This window comes from Cyanistes caeruleus, chromosome Z, assembly GCF_971803275.1.
Source record: "Cyanistes caeruleus chromosome Z, bCyaCae1.hap1.1, whole genome shotgun sequence".
In the NCBI taxonomy this organism is placed as follows: Eukaryota; Metazoa; Chordata; class Aves; order Passeriformes; family Paridae; genus Cyanistes; species Cyanistes caeruleus.
In genome coordinates this window covers 11670597-11685654 of record NC_141732.1, presented here as the reverse complement: position 1 = coordinate 11685654, position 15058 = coordinate 11670597, and the positions used below count along the sequence as shown (strand labels likewise).

General features: G+C 38.7%; 1 long non-coding RNA gene across 1 annotated transcript; it reads right to left on the bottom strand.

The window, feature by feature from the left end:
- Positions 1-1608: 1608 nt before the first annotated feature.
- Positions 1609-9201, bottom strand: LOC147648099 (uncharacterized). The gene is made up of 3 exons (XR_015280494.1): positions 9017-9201; positions 7169-7223; positions 1609-6332 (listed from the first exon to the last, which is right to left on the bottom strand). It is a non-coding gene; the product is annotated as an uncharacterized LOC147648099 (long non-coding RNA).
- Positions 9202-15058: the final 5857 nt, after the last annotated feature.

Genomic DNA, 15058 nt, shown 5'->3' with positions numbered 1-15058 from the left:
TGAAAATCCTCAAAACTCTTCAAATTTTGTATTTAAAGTTGGCTGGTAGCAGTCAAGAATGAAAGACAGCAGGATTCTTCTTGAGTGAAGCATCTCTGAGAGTATTTCAGTATTAGGACAGGACCACAAAATCTAGCACATCAATAACAATATTATTAGTGTTGTTCCTAATAAGAATTAGTTGTATTAGTTTAGTTTTCAAGTGATACAAGAGCTCAAGCTGCTCTAAACACTGTAGAAGCACGTAAGAAACTTCTAATATTACATATTTGTTGGTGAATGATATAAGAAAATGTGAAAATCGATTTTACAATTGAAAACGACCCAACAAAAAAAAGCACTGATGAAATAATTCTTGCTCAAATTCTACCAATAAGTACTCAGAAACAGATTAGTATTCTCTAGTGCTCCAGGACCTGTAATTAGAAAATATTCATCTGGGCACCTGTTCTGTTGGATTTTTTTTTTCTTGAACAGTTTTTAAGCAAGAAACAACCACTACACATATAAAGAAAACAACTGATATATTCACACACTCAATGAATTCTTTTTTTCTGAAAGTTGCCCTTTGAATTTATGATTGAATATATTTGTACTTAATCTCTAAAATAATTTGGTTGTGCCATCTGAAATAATTATATAGCTGTCTTTAGATCCTGCAAGGTCTGGATGATTTTGGAATCTATGAGTTTGTTTTTTTTTCTTCAAGGTTAATAACAAAGAGATACCAAATATCAGTTTTGCAATGTTCAGCAGAAACTGCTTTTAACATCCTCAACATAGGTCTCTGTTTTCCCCCTGAACCATCAGCTATAAATATTATTGCCTGCTTTAAGGGGGAAATTCCTTGGTAGAGCCTTGGCAAAGAAACAAATGTCTCCACCCTGGATTTTTTATTCATCTGAGGACCCCCTATTAATCACCATTGAAAACTGAAATTATTTGAATAGGGATGTAGGGACTACCATGTTAGCATTGAGTGTTTTAGCACTGAAAAACATTAGAGCTGAAAAAGGAATTCTAAAATTCTTATCCTTATGGTATATGACACCTGAGAAAATGTGACTTTTAGGTTACTAATTAGGTTTGCGCATGCACGAAAACAGATTGTGGAAAAGTGAAGCTTGAAAAAAGGCATAAAGAATATGCAGCAACTGTTGCACAAAAAGCCCAATATGACTGCTCTCTTAAACAGTTTTTCTCAAGCATATATGTGAATAAAAACAGTGCTTGTGGCCCTAATTGAGTATGTGTATTGGGTGCTAACTCAGGCCTCATTCAGGAATTAAGGATTATGTGACTTTTAAAGTGGGGCAGTTGAAGAGATGTTAGTTAAATCCTGCCTGAAATAAATGTCTGAAAGCAGTTATTCATTTAAAGTTTTGACTTTCCTGATTTTTTTTTCTGAGCAACTTTAAAAGTTTCCTCTCAGTCGACTACTCAGTACACAATAATGATAAGACAATGTTTTTTCTGTAAATGATACTAAACCCAAAAAGGTTTTTAGGAAAAAGCCAAAACAAACATATATTTAACTGTTTATATTTGTTTTTTTTCCCACTAGCAATTATTCTCTAGACACAAAGAGCAATATCAAACCACTATCAATTTTTTTTTTTAGAATAAAACGCCAGGTATTTAATATTTGGAAGTAATTATGTAGTCTCTCTTTGCTAAACTGAAGAAAGACTTTAAATACTTTTGTGTGGAGTGTGCTGTGCCAGTGAAATTGTCACTAGAAACACAGAAAGTATAATCATTGCCAAAGTAAGATTCGGGAATAACACTCAATTTTTGTGACCCTTCTACAGACACAGTCTAATTGTTCCATGTTTCTCTTGTTCTGGAGACCCCAGAGCAGTATTCAGCACCATGAATTGGTGTAGGGAAGAGGAATGGGGTGATCAATTTAGTGTCTCTCCTCTGGACTAATTTCAGCAGGTCCCCTGTCTTACTCTGGTCTCACAAGTCTGGAGTAGAGGGGCGAGAGTAACTTCAAATCCATTTGAGTAACAGAATCCTTGTTCTGGAGCACTTGGGAAAGGTCAGGTTTCTCACAAAGCACAGCTCTGCATTTTAGCTAAAAGTGCCTCAAATACAGTTTGGTGTATAGAGTGTTTTGGGAAGACTGACAATGAGGATATGAATTACTTGAGGCAGAGAAGTCAACTGCATTGATCTATGCATACTAGAGTACACTATTATACTAGAGTATAATACTATAAAGGAGAGTAGGCAAAACCATGAAGCTTTGTAATTTTTAAGAAAAAGAAAATAGAATTCTGTACCTCTTTAGAACTCATCTTTCCCTATACCAAAATATCTTCTTGGCACCAGGTGTTGAAATCATAAGATATACAGAAATCCTGAATAAAGACTTTTAAGTTCCTGAAAGGAATCCATTTTCAGAGACCTTACTTATTGACAGAAGTCTAATAGTCTCTAAGATAGTTTTGTTCATGGTTTAGTTCTGTTCTGAGATGTGCAATTTTTTTAGTGTCCAGATGATTCAGAGTGTAATAAAGAATTGGGTAAATAAAAATTCGGAATAAGAAGTTTAAATGAAGTATGTATAATTATAACTAAATGTAAGTATGGAATAAGGAATTCTCCTCCCGGTCGAGGTAGAATTCCTTTTCCAAAAATCACGAATTGCAAAAGAACCCCCCCCAGATAACAGGTTTCAGCAGGCTCATCAACTCGGAGGAAAGGACAGGACACAGGCCATCATAGAAACAAAAGAACCAGCCTAAAAGTCTACCTCCAGAGAAAGGCAACGCCCGGCCGATTTCGGCCGAAGACCATCAAGCAAGACAAAAGGGACGAGCCCCAGGAAGATGGTCGTTGCCAGAATCGAACACCACACCCGCCAAACCCATACTACAGAAACTCAATCAAGAAAGACAAAGAAGAGACTACTCCTCTGAGATATCCATCGGCACCAGCCCGGATCTCTCAATCCCGCTGTGATGAAATATGTTAAAATACATACAGACTCACTTTACATTTGAGGAGACTCTGCCCGGATACTTACTGACTCAATGTTCTAGGCCAGGAAATCCATTCACCAGACAATCAGGGACATTTGGTGAATGGAAACTGGTTGGAATTCTAGCCTGGGGACATAAAATCCTTATAAAAGCCCAGGCCAGAGAACCCTCAGACGTGGATTTGGGAACACCTATACCTTGCGTATAGACCCTGTCCACCCAGCGCTGCGCTGTCCATTTATTGTGGTTTTTTCCTCGCTGTTTGTTGCTTTATTAATTTATAATAAATTAATCTTTGTTAATCTTTAATTTGCCGTTGCATTTATAACAAGAGTTACAAATTCTGACAGATATTCAGAAAATATTTTCCAATGCCAAGACTTCGACACTAGGCTTTGTTACATCTAACAGAACAGTGTCTATATTTTCTTCTTGGTCCAGTTTTATTCCTATTTTTAACATAACCATGAATTTATTGAAATTATTGTGATTAATTAATATAATTAAATGGCTTGTTGAAGAGACTAGGTCCTAATTGATGCATATGCTTGAATTTTTTTAATGAACTCTAAAAATAAGTAATCCTAAAGTGCCATATTGAAAGAAAAATTAATAACACTGAGATTTTTCTCTTAACTTACAGAATTAAAAAAAAAAACAACAACACAAGAAGCTAGGAAAAATAGTAAAACTAAACACCTTTCCCTCAGAGAATTTGATTCTAATTCATAATTTTCTGAAAAACAGCCTTTTTTTCTACAGTTAAGTAACTGTCAGGTTTTAACACCAGCAGCCCTGCCCCACACAGATGCTCACTAACTTCTGTACCAGCAGGATCAGGGAGAAAATTGCAAGGGTAAAAGCTACAAAGCCCATGGGTTGAGTTATAGAGTGTTTAATAAGGAATGCAAAGGCTATGCACACAAGCAAAGCAAAACAAACAATCAATTCACAGCCTCCCACTGTGTTCAGTGGACAAGTCTTCAGCCATCCCCAGCAGAGCAGTCCATATCACACGTAATGGTGACTTCATTAGACACCCATCATGCTGAACATCCCCCTTTCCTCCTTCTTCCCTCCACTTTAGACACTGAACATGACATTATCTGGTCTGGAATATCACTGTGGTCAGTTTGGGGTAACCTGTCCCATCTGTGTCTCCTCCCAACCTCCCACACACCCCCAGTCTTCTCACCAGCATGGATGTGCAAAAATCAGAAAAGGCCTCGGCTCTGCGCAATCCCTGCTCAGCAATAACAAAAATATCTCTGAAGTATCAACCCTGTGTTCAGCATATATCCAAAACACAGCCCTATACCAGACACTATGAAGAAAGGTGACTCTATCCCAGCCAAAATGAGCACATTAACATCCAGCATTTAATAGTGTCTTGTAGTAAATACCCTTAAATAATAAACTAATAAATAAATAAACTTCAAAATTTATCACTATTAACAAAGTGAAAAAATTTAAAAATATTAATATATATATATGTGTAGCTTTTTCTGTTTTTATTTATTTGTGTTGACAAAGTATGAAAGAAGCATTGGCACAGAAATATACTATGATAGGAAAATAGTTTGTGTTTATATGTGCATATTGTCTTCTGTAAGTAAATAGATCGTAGGGGGTTTTATTTTTTAAGTGATTGTTGAATGCTGTGACATCAGTGCTTTCAGTATTTTATTATATCCAGAACAATGGTGGACAAAATAGGTATTTACTTCTAGGCTGAATTTTAAAAAAAAATGCTTCAAAGCATAATGATAGGATCATAAAATACTTTGGTTTGAAAAGGGCCTTAAAAGATCATGCAGTCCAACCCACCTGCCATAGGCAGAGAGATCTGTCACTAGACCACGTTGCTCAAATCCCCGTCCAACGTGACCTTGATCACTGTCAGTGATGGGTCCTGTTCCAGACTATGTGCTTTGATTAAAAAGTCTTTATCTATCTATCTATCTATCTATCTATCTATCTATCTATCTATCTATCTATCTATCTACCTGTTTATATTTTGAAAGTCTGTCATAAGGTCTCTCCACAGACTTTTTTCATAGGCAACATGTTCCACCCCTTTTTAACCTTTTTTGTGACCCTCCTCCAGACCCATCTGAATTGGCACAGGTTTTTTCTTGAATCACCTCCCTTCAGCAGATGTCCATGCCCAGGATGTAGTTGACTTTCTGATATGCAAGTACACATAGCTGGAACATAATGAATGATCCACCAATATCCCAAATTCCTTATCTGTAGGGCATTTCTTAATCAATTCATCTGCTAATCTATATTTATACCAGGTATGGCACCCAAAAAGGTGCCTTTGCTCTTAGCCTGGCTGCACTTTAGGAACTTCATATGGACCCACAGCCTTTTAAGGTCACCCTGTAGGACATCTTGTCCCTCTAGCATACTTTTTCTCTTGATATTTTGTCTGTAAAACCTTTTGCAGGGGGCATTTTGGTAAGGTAGAAATTCCGGCTAACTAATGAATATTTGTTAAGAATGTTTTTCTTTACATGAAAACTCAACACACAAAATATCTGAGCCAGCCAAGCAATGCATGGAGATAAAAATAACTCAATCATCCCTTTTCCTTCTTATCCCATTACATGACAGATCCAGTGATTTATAAGTATGATAGGAATATGCAAATATGCATGGATAAGTTCATTGAAACATGGGAAAATTTATAGCAAAATACTAAGAAAAGAAAAAGTTTTTCCCCATGACACGTCAAGTATTTGCCCTTCTACAGAGCTCTAAGTTAGCAAAAATATTCAGTGATGTTTTTAAAAATGAATAGATTTTACAAACATTAATTAATTAACTAATTACATTAAAATAATTCTGCATTAATTGTAGAACATTTTGTCCAAATTTTAACATTGTAACCATTGTAACCATTAGTTTTACTCCAAGGGAGATCACATCTTTTATTGTTACATGTCACTGAATAATAGAAAATCTCTTTCTAACTATGTCTGCTCTTTAATTTATAACAAAGGATAAAATTATTAACCACCAACAATTTTGTTTTCTCTTTGTTAAAAATAAATCATCTGTGTATACATTTCGGTAGTGATGTTCAGGGAAAGGGCAGATTTTTATTAAGTCATAATTTCTTGAGGTAAAGATAAACTGCACTGTCTCTGACTTATTGAACTAGTTAAAACTCTCAGCTGATGCTATTAAATTCCAGAAATTTTACAGTAGATTAATATAACACTGATTTTTAACAGGACCCATCAGGTTTTGATCTTCTATTATTAATAGGACATAAAGACATCTACATACCCAGAGCTGCAATGTGTCCTCATTCATTAAATAAGATCACCAGGCCTGACAAAAGAAATACAGGTTTTGAAGCAGTAATGTACTTACAGCTACAGAGGACGTTTGTTTCCAAACAGTGCTGCAGCAGTGGAACTATAACTTCTATAGAGAAAACTACCAACATTCAATGTTCATAAAATTAACATTCAAAAATTCAAAAGTAAATCATTATCATGTCTGACTTACGGACTTTGGGTAGATTTACAAGGAAACAGGGAAACCAGAGTTGGAATGAATGTGGTATAAAAAGAACTAGACAAAATAATGAGACAGAGAAGACAAAAAGGAGGAGATGAGAGGGTGGGAGTAAAGCTGGAATGTGAAATCTATGTACAATTCTAAATACATGTAATATAAGATATTCTCACTGGCGGATCAAGGCAAATACAGTTGATTAGAGAACAAATAAATTGTAATTAAATAATAAATTGTAATAGTTTAAATAATTTTTTAACATACTTGAGAAAATCTTCTGTGAATAAAATTATTGACAGTAATTTTACTGTGAGTTACTGGAAATGAATTGGCTGATAATCTGTTTCATAAAGTTGTTAATGAAGATCATGTTTTATAGTGAGAAATTTCATATATGATAGATTGAATTTGATTTCCTGAAAGTGCTACATATATTTTTTGTCATTTTTGTCACAAAAAAATAAAATGCTAAGACATCAACTAAAGAAAAAAAAAATATCCCTGAGTGACCTGAAGAATTTAAAGATTTTCTCTAGGATCCACACATAGTTAAAGGAACCTAAGACAATATTAGCAATTTGAAGAAAATTAGATCAGAAGGTCTAGTAACTAGCAGTATGAAAAAAATAGTCTGAGTTACTACTTACTTTTTCAAGGAAAATTAGAGGCAGCATGGAAGAACTTCACTTAATTCAATCTTTCCTTTTAAATTGTCAAGAAATAAAATTAAAAATAATGAGACAAAATAGAAAAGTAAATTTACATTTCAAGTTCTGTAAAATCTCCCCCCTTACATTTTCAAAAAAGAAAGGATTTGCTGAAAGTAAGGAGAGAGAAGCACATTAGGTAGGAATTTACCACTTTCATTTTTAGAACATTTTTAAAACATTGGCAAATGAACAAATAAGCACAAAGCCCCATCTGCCTACAAAAAATAGCATGATGTTTATATTTTGATCATTTGTCACAAGAGAATAAACTAGATTTAGAACACAAAATAATTGACAGAGACTCACAGAGAAAGATATTGCAAATAAACCCACTTCTATTTAGTTCAAATAATAAAGACAACTAAAATCCAGAATGAATGAAGACCCTGAAAACTTTACTTCATTAAAATGACATTAACTTGTGCTGGTTATGCATTAATTGACATTTGGTGAGAAGGGAAGAAGCCATCCACAGAAATCATAACTACTTATCACAGGAGATTTCACTATGAATAAATTATTTATAAGACCTTTTGACAGACCTGTAAAGACTTTGATCATGAGATATTATTACATTTTTATTGTAGTGAACTAAAAGTTCCTTGAAAAAGTAAAACAAATTATTTTATAGGTTATGAAAATAAACATTTTCTTAAAAACCGATTTAATTTATGAGTGGTATAACTGTACAATCCAATTCTTCTCATCTTCTCCCCCTCTTCTTCCAGTTAACCTGTATAAATTCAAGATTTCAGCAGTTGTATTTAGTCTGAGAATGGAGGACACATTGTTGTCTTGGGAGGAAATCCTGCTTAGCTTTCCTTTCCTAGATTAAGATGAATGACCTTTTAGCCTAATTATCAGGATATTTGTGGCTCGTGTTTACAGATATACCAACTGATTGGACAAGCAAAATGTGAATTTTGCAGTGACAGAAATGCAGATTTCACATTAGGTTTAGTGAATAGAAGAGAATCACTCTGATCTCTTTCTGTTATTGATCATATGCATTCCCAAATAGATTAAGTTTGTCTGTTTGCTCCAGGCTACCCAACATATTTATTTATTTAATCCCCAGGGCTATGTATTGGTTTTGATGCTAGGAAGACAGTATTTTTTCAAACTTTACTTTTCTTCAATTTTCAGGCCATTGTACTCTGGGTGATAATGAAAAAATAGATTTAGGGGTGTGTAGTGCAGAAACCATCTGATTAACTACTTTTAATACATGTTTCACAGGAAGCTGTTTTTTTGCATATGCATATGTCGTTCAGATCGGGAATGGCTATAAAGAACGACATGAACTCTCAAGGGAGTTTCAACACGAGAATTCTTTAGTTTATTGCTTCAGGCCTGTCTTATAGACAGATACTTGGAAAGTATAGAAAGGAAACTCTTACTGGTTAACAAAGTGCTACATTACCATCATTGGTCAGGGGCACACCACCCCCCTGACCCTCTCCTGCAAGGGAAAACAAGAAGACTGCAAAACAACACCTGCAAGGCTGTTTAGCGTCCCTGAGAATTGTTTTGAAATCCTCCTTTGAATTTCTCAGGCTAGCTTCTCAGGCAGGACTGAGAGGCCATGGGCCTGCAGTTTCTGCAGCTCCCTGCAGCCTGCTCCAAAGCTAGCATCCATATGCATATTCAAAAACAATTGTAGCATGCATTATGAACACAAAAGAAGTGTCACAATTGGTATAAATCTAACAAGCTTTTCCTTGACTGAATGTGACACTGTGCTCAGTACACAGCAAGGTGCTAGATTTTACTCTTACCCCTTACCAAGAGCAGAGTGAAGAGCGTGGGGACAGCTGCTCATCTTTCTTGGGCATGCTGACATCTCCTGATTCAGAGATCCCCACTGAGCATCAGATGGCCCTTTCCCAGGGCCCGGCAAGCTCTCTCTATGTGTCTGCAACTTCTACATTCCAAACCTGTAAGGGCCTGCAGTGGCTTTCTCACTGGCCTACTGTCATACCACAGGGTCCCTGTGAGGTCAGGTACATGACTTGGGTCAGCCCAAAAAAAGTCAACCTTTTCTGGATATGCTCTACGTGGTGAGCTAGAAACAAAGACTAAGTCAGAAGAATAACTTAAGTCCCCTGGGGAAAAGTTATGGTACTAGTCATCTGACAGTGTTTGGCTCCCACAGCAAACTAGTGGATACTCTTATGGAAGTCTTTCAGAAAGGAGTGTCAGTCCAAAGACCTGGGTATCCAGTGAGGAAACTGTGATAAGAAATGAAGCATAGTCTATTAAAAAACCCAATATTATCTTCTATGCTACTTTTTCCAAAATTAACCAGAAAAGGTATATTTTGTTCATGTATAAATTGCTAATGAGTAACTGTGATTTTGTCTCCAGCTTCGTGAGAGTTACTGTAGAATTTGTACTAAATTGATGTAACTGCTTGTCATTTGTTTCTAAAAAAATATCAGCAGTGGTAGATAACCAAGCATACATAAATTTCAGAAAACTAATAAATTACCAAGTCTACAAAGCTGTTTAATTTTTCTGTATTGTAATAATAACTTATAATTATATTTCAGAGTTATTGAGTAATTTAGGCAATATTTCTTGTGGCACTTAGCAATAAGTATGTATTGGGTTTGCTTTGCCAGGTATTAGAATGGGAGCAGCTACAGGGATGGCTTCTGTGGGAAGCTGCTAGAATGTTCCTCCATGTCAAACAGAGCCAATGCCAGCTGGCTCCAGGATGAACCCACCATTTGACAAGGCCAAGCCAATCAAGAATGACAGTAATGCCTCTAATATGCTTAAGAAGGAAAGATCATTACAAAGATGTAATTGTGCTTAGAGAAGAGAGGTGTGAGAATATGCGAGAGGAAAACTCTGCAGACACCCAGGTCAGTGAGAAGGAGGGGCAGAAGGTGCTCCAGGTGCCAGAACTAGGATTCTCCCACAGCCCAAAGTGCAGTCCTCTGTGAGGCATCCATGCCCCTTCACCCTGTGGAGGCCCATGGGGATGCAGAGATCCACTGCAGCCCACAGAGGACTCCACACAAAAGAAGACTGTGATCCTATGGGAAGCCCTGAATGGAAGGCCATTGCAGAGATCCACTGCAGCCCACAGAGGACTCCACACAAAAGAAGACTGTGATCCTATGGGAAGCCCTGAATGGAAGGCCATTGCAGTGACCTGGGGACCCAAGGTGAAAGAAGCCCACTTTCTTCTGAAAGAAGCCCACTTTCAAAGAGCAAGTTCCCTGGTAGGATTTGTGACCCTATGGGGTCCCAAGCTGGAGTAGGCTGCTCTTGAAGGACTGAACCTTGTGGAAAGGAACCCACTTGCAGTAACTTGTGAAGAACTGTAGCCCATGGGATGGACTCAAAGTGGAGCAGGGGAAGGAAGGACTCCTCCCCCTGAGGAGTGGCAGGAAGAACATGTGATGAATGGACTACAAGTCCCATTCCACTTCCTTGCACCGCTGGGCAGGAGGAGGTAGAGTCTGGGAAGGAGGAAGGAATGGCAGGAAGGTGTTTTTAAGTTTTGTTTTACTTCTCATCCCACTCTGATTGCGACTGCTAAAAAATTCAGTTAATATTGCTATGTCAAGTCTGTTTTACCTGTGATAGTAACTGGGGAGTAGTCTCTCCTTGTACTCATCTCAACACATGAGCCTTTTAATATATTTTCTCTTCCCTGTCCAGCTGAGAAGGGTAGTAGAGGTAGAGACGCTTAGATGGGTGCCTCACATTCAGACAGGGTCAAGCCAGTACAGGAAACTTTGAATCCAACCTATTATACTAAGAATAAAAAGGACTACATATGTATCCAAACATATGAAGCATAATCATCTATGCTTGAAAGGAAGTGGAAGATAGTATTGACTTAATACAAATAAATATTTTATTCAGTTACTCTTTGCTAAGGCTTCAGTTCTCTGTTTAGGCAAAATAACTGTGCTATTCCCTTTGCATGCAAAACAAGCACAACATATTCTCCAAGTTATGGAGTTGTCGTATATAAAGTACTTATTATTTCTAACTGAAACATTGTTAAGTACTTATTATTATGTACATACTATTATTTATTACTGTTAACTAGAGTGCACCATCCATATTTCCTTTCAGTGATTAAGAAGAACTCATTAATTTAATTAATTTGATTTTATTGTATCTCAGGTACGTTGACATCTATGTATTATTTGTAATTTCTACACTTTGCTTATATTAATTCTTTTATTGCTTCTTCTGATACCTACATAGATCATTCCAATCTCATTAAGCTTCTTTGTAATCTAATCTAATAATGGAGAAGACTCCATTATTCTAATTTTCCCCTTTGAGCCATATCTTTTACTGTTATGCTTAATTATTTTTTTTCACTATGAGGTGACCAGAACTGCATCTGTATTCAAAAAAACCCCAACAAACATTTAGAAGAGTTGATTAGATTTTCATGAGCTATGCTGTTTTTCAAGGTAAAAACATTTATCTCCATAACGTGTCATTTTGAGACATGAATTTACGTGAACAAATCTTTTTTTCTGAAGATTTAGTTATCAGCAGTTAATGAACTATTCATGACTATTATAAGATTGTTCTTCAGCCCTGTTCTCCTGGCATAAGCAATATAACTCACATTAACATTAATATTATAAGACTGCTGCAAACATCTCTGTATTTAGACTATTTTCATGTTTGTAAAAATACATGATATCACAGAACCATAGAATAACTCAAGATGGAAGGGATCCACAAGGATCATCAAAGCCAACTCCTTAATCCTTTCAAGACTGTTGAAACATAATCCATATGACTAAAAGCATCATTTGGATAGAACTCTGACAAGTTCTGTGCTGTCATTGGAGAGCCTGTTCCAACCAACCACCTTGTCTTTCTAATGCCCAGTCTGAACATCCCCTTCCAGCTTCATTCCATTTCCTTGTGTCCTCTTGCTGGTCACCTGAGAGAGGAAATCAGCACCTCCTTAGACACTCTCCTCCTTTACCCTACTGAGAAAATTGTAGACTGAGAGGCATGGCCTCTCACTTGGCTTTGATGAAACTCATGAAATTTCTGTGGCCCCAGTTCTGGAGCTTGTCACTCAGCTTCCTGTCATCTGCAAGATTCTTGCAAAATCCTGCACTATATCCCACTATCTATGTAATTAAAGCAGTTATTAAAGAGTGCTGGTCCTAGCATAAACCTCTGCTTGTCACCAACCTCCATCCAGCACCTACAAAAGCAGTTTCCATGGGGACCTTTCAAAGTAGTTCCTTAAGAAGCCCAGAGTCTGTTCTTTCCATATCCAGGGGCAAAGTTTTGCTGGAGGATTTTTCTGAGAGAAGCTGCTAAGAGCTTCCTCTGTGCCTGGCAAAAAACAATAGCTGGCTAGCTCTGAGAATTGACAACCTATTAAACCAGTCTGAGGCTGGATCCACCTCTGTGAGATTCACATTTTAAAGATGGGCAAGCCTTGGAAATCTTTCTCTTGCTTCTGGCTTTGAAGAGGTAACTGGGTGCTGGTCAGACCAGGCTCGCTCTGCCACAGCCCGTGTGGCCTGGGGGGGCTGGGCCAGACCCCTGCGGGCAGAGGGAGGGGAAGCCATCGGCCCGCAGCTGGAATTGAAGGAAGCAGGGGCCAGAGACCAGCCATGCAGCCAGAGCAGCCAGCATGATTCTGGCTGGGCCCTCTGAGATCTCGGCACAGTTCCAACATGGCCTGAAATCCATCACCGTGACTGGTTTGGCCACAGAAATGATCGTGATTTCAGGCCCCAAGCGAGATATTAACTCTTTCACTGCACAGATGAGACCTGCAGATCTCGATCCTCCCTTGAGAAAAGGACAGAGTGAAGATATAGAGGACAACATGAAGACACCAAGGTCAGTAAAAAGAATTCAAGTCCCAGGTGGAAGGAGAATAAGGAGATACCATAGCATTTGGCTAGAATTCTGGTAAGGCCACAGTAGACATACATGGTGGATACACTAGAATATCCCCTTTAATTAATGAAAAAAGTATGGGAGGATAGAGTGCTCAAACTGTAGATGTGCGCAGAGGAATCCATAATGAAGCAAAGCAGATATTGAAGTAGTTATGATCCCATGAGAAGCTTTACTGCAGCGGTGTTGATGGCAGGGGTACCACAACTACCCTGAAGAAGCTGTCCTGAAAAGAACGGCCCAGGGGCACTGGCACATCCCTTGCCTGGCAAGTGATCTCAGCTCAGCGGCAGCTCGCACAGAAAGTGAGACTAGAGCGCTGTGTGGCGTTCCACAAAGAAACAACCTTTATTAAAGCAGGGCCCTCTGTGAAGGGGGACAGTGACAGCTGCTCTCTGAGCTGGGGAAAACCCCGGGTTTATATAGGGAAGGAGAGGGGCGGGGGAAACTTGGATACATGTATCAGGGTGGATTGATAGGGAGGGAAACCAATGGGGTGCAACAAATTAACATGTTCAACTCAAGGGCCTCTGGGAGTGACACTTTTCTCTCTGTGAGAGAAAGTGCCTTGTCTAGGGAGAAGCTCTCCAGGGGAGAGCCAAAATCTCTTGGTTGGCTGATTCTTTGGCCCCCACAAAACTTGAACAGAGAGAGAGAGAGGAGAGTGGTAAGGACCCTTTGCCCCCAGGGAAAGAAGATGACCTCTGTTCCCAGAGATGAAGATGATCTCAGAGATAGATAAAGAGAACCTTTGTTTTTGAACAGCTCATCCTTAAAATAGTACACCATAAGTTAACACGGCCCATGAGGGCAGCTGTGGGAAAGCTGTGAGGGATGGGAGGGACTTCAAGATTGTAAATTTTCCGGGTAGTTGCTAGTTATAGAAATTAAAAAGCCATGAGAGAACTGTTTCTTGTGGAAAAGTCTCCACGGCACTGCAAGAGAAAATTCTTCCTACAAGAACTGATGAAAGAGTATTGTAGAGGTAGTAACTGATTGAAAATCAGGTTTTGTCTCTATGCTGTCAGTGGGAAAGAAAAGGGGTTGTGGGGGAGGGAATGAGAAGTGTTCTGAAGGTTTTATTCTGATTCTTATTATTCTTTTAGTTCTGTTAATTAAGTTTTCTTTATACCTTTTAAGTTTTGAGCCTGCTTTACCCTCCTCCTAATCCACATGTCATAGCAGGGAATTAGTAAATAATTCTAGTAGATGCACTGGCTATTTTAGCCAGCCCTAAACCCACTGCACTATCAAAGGGTCTCAGTACACATTAGGATGTCCCATCTCTTCAGAGTGTTGGTGGGTCATGTCTATCAGACGGAGCTGAAATGTGTCCTCGGTTGCCGGGGGGTGCCTAGCCAACCTCCTGACACATTGCCGCATTCACAGTGCTTGCACAGGAGGAGGTTGCCTCTGGCTCTGGAGGCCAAGGCTAAAACTCAGGGGTGTCTCTTGAGGTCCAGGTGGTTTGCCCATGCTCAGCCCCACAAAATGGGACATGAGACAGGCCTAGAAGCATGGATGGGTTTGAGTTGGGCTGTCCTGAAAGAAGGAGGATGCTCTCTTGGATTGGCGCTTTCTTTCCTTTGCCCACTTTCCCAATGGCAATTGCAGCTTTCCTTAGCAGGCCCTTGCAGTGCCTTCTCCCCAGACATGTGGCACTGCCTCCTGCTCAAACCCTTTTACAGGTTCTTGCTCCATCTCTATGCAATGGAGGGATTGGCTGGGCAGGCCTGCCCATTTTCCCCCAGCCCCCATCACTGCTCCTTGCCAAATCTCTCCTGGATCCAAAGGTGGGCATCTGCTAATTGCTCCCAATGACACCATCCAAAACCCATTTCTGTTCCAAAGTTTCACTGACTGTGCATTACCCCTGTAGCACTGCCCACAGAGAAGAGCACCGAAGGCAAC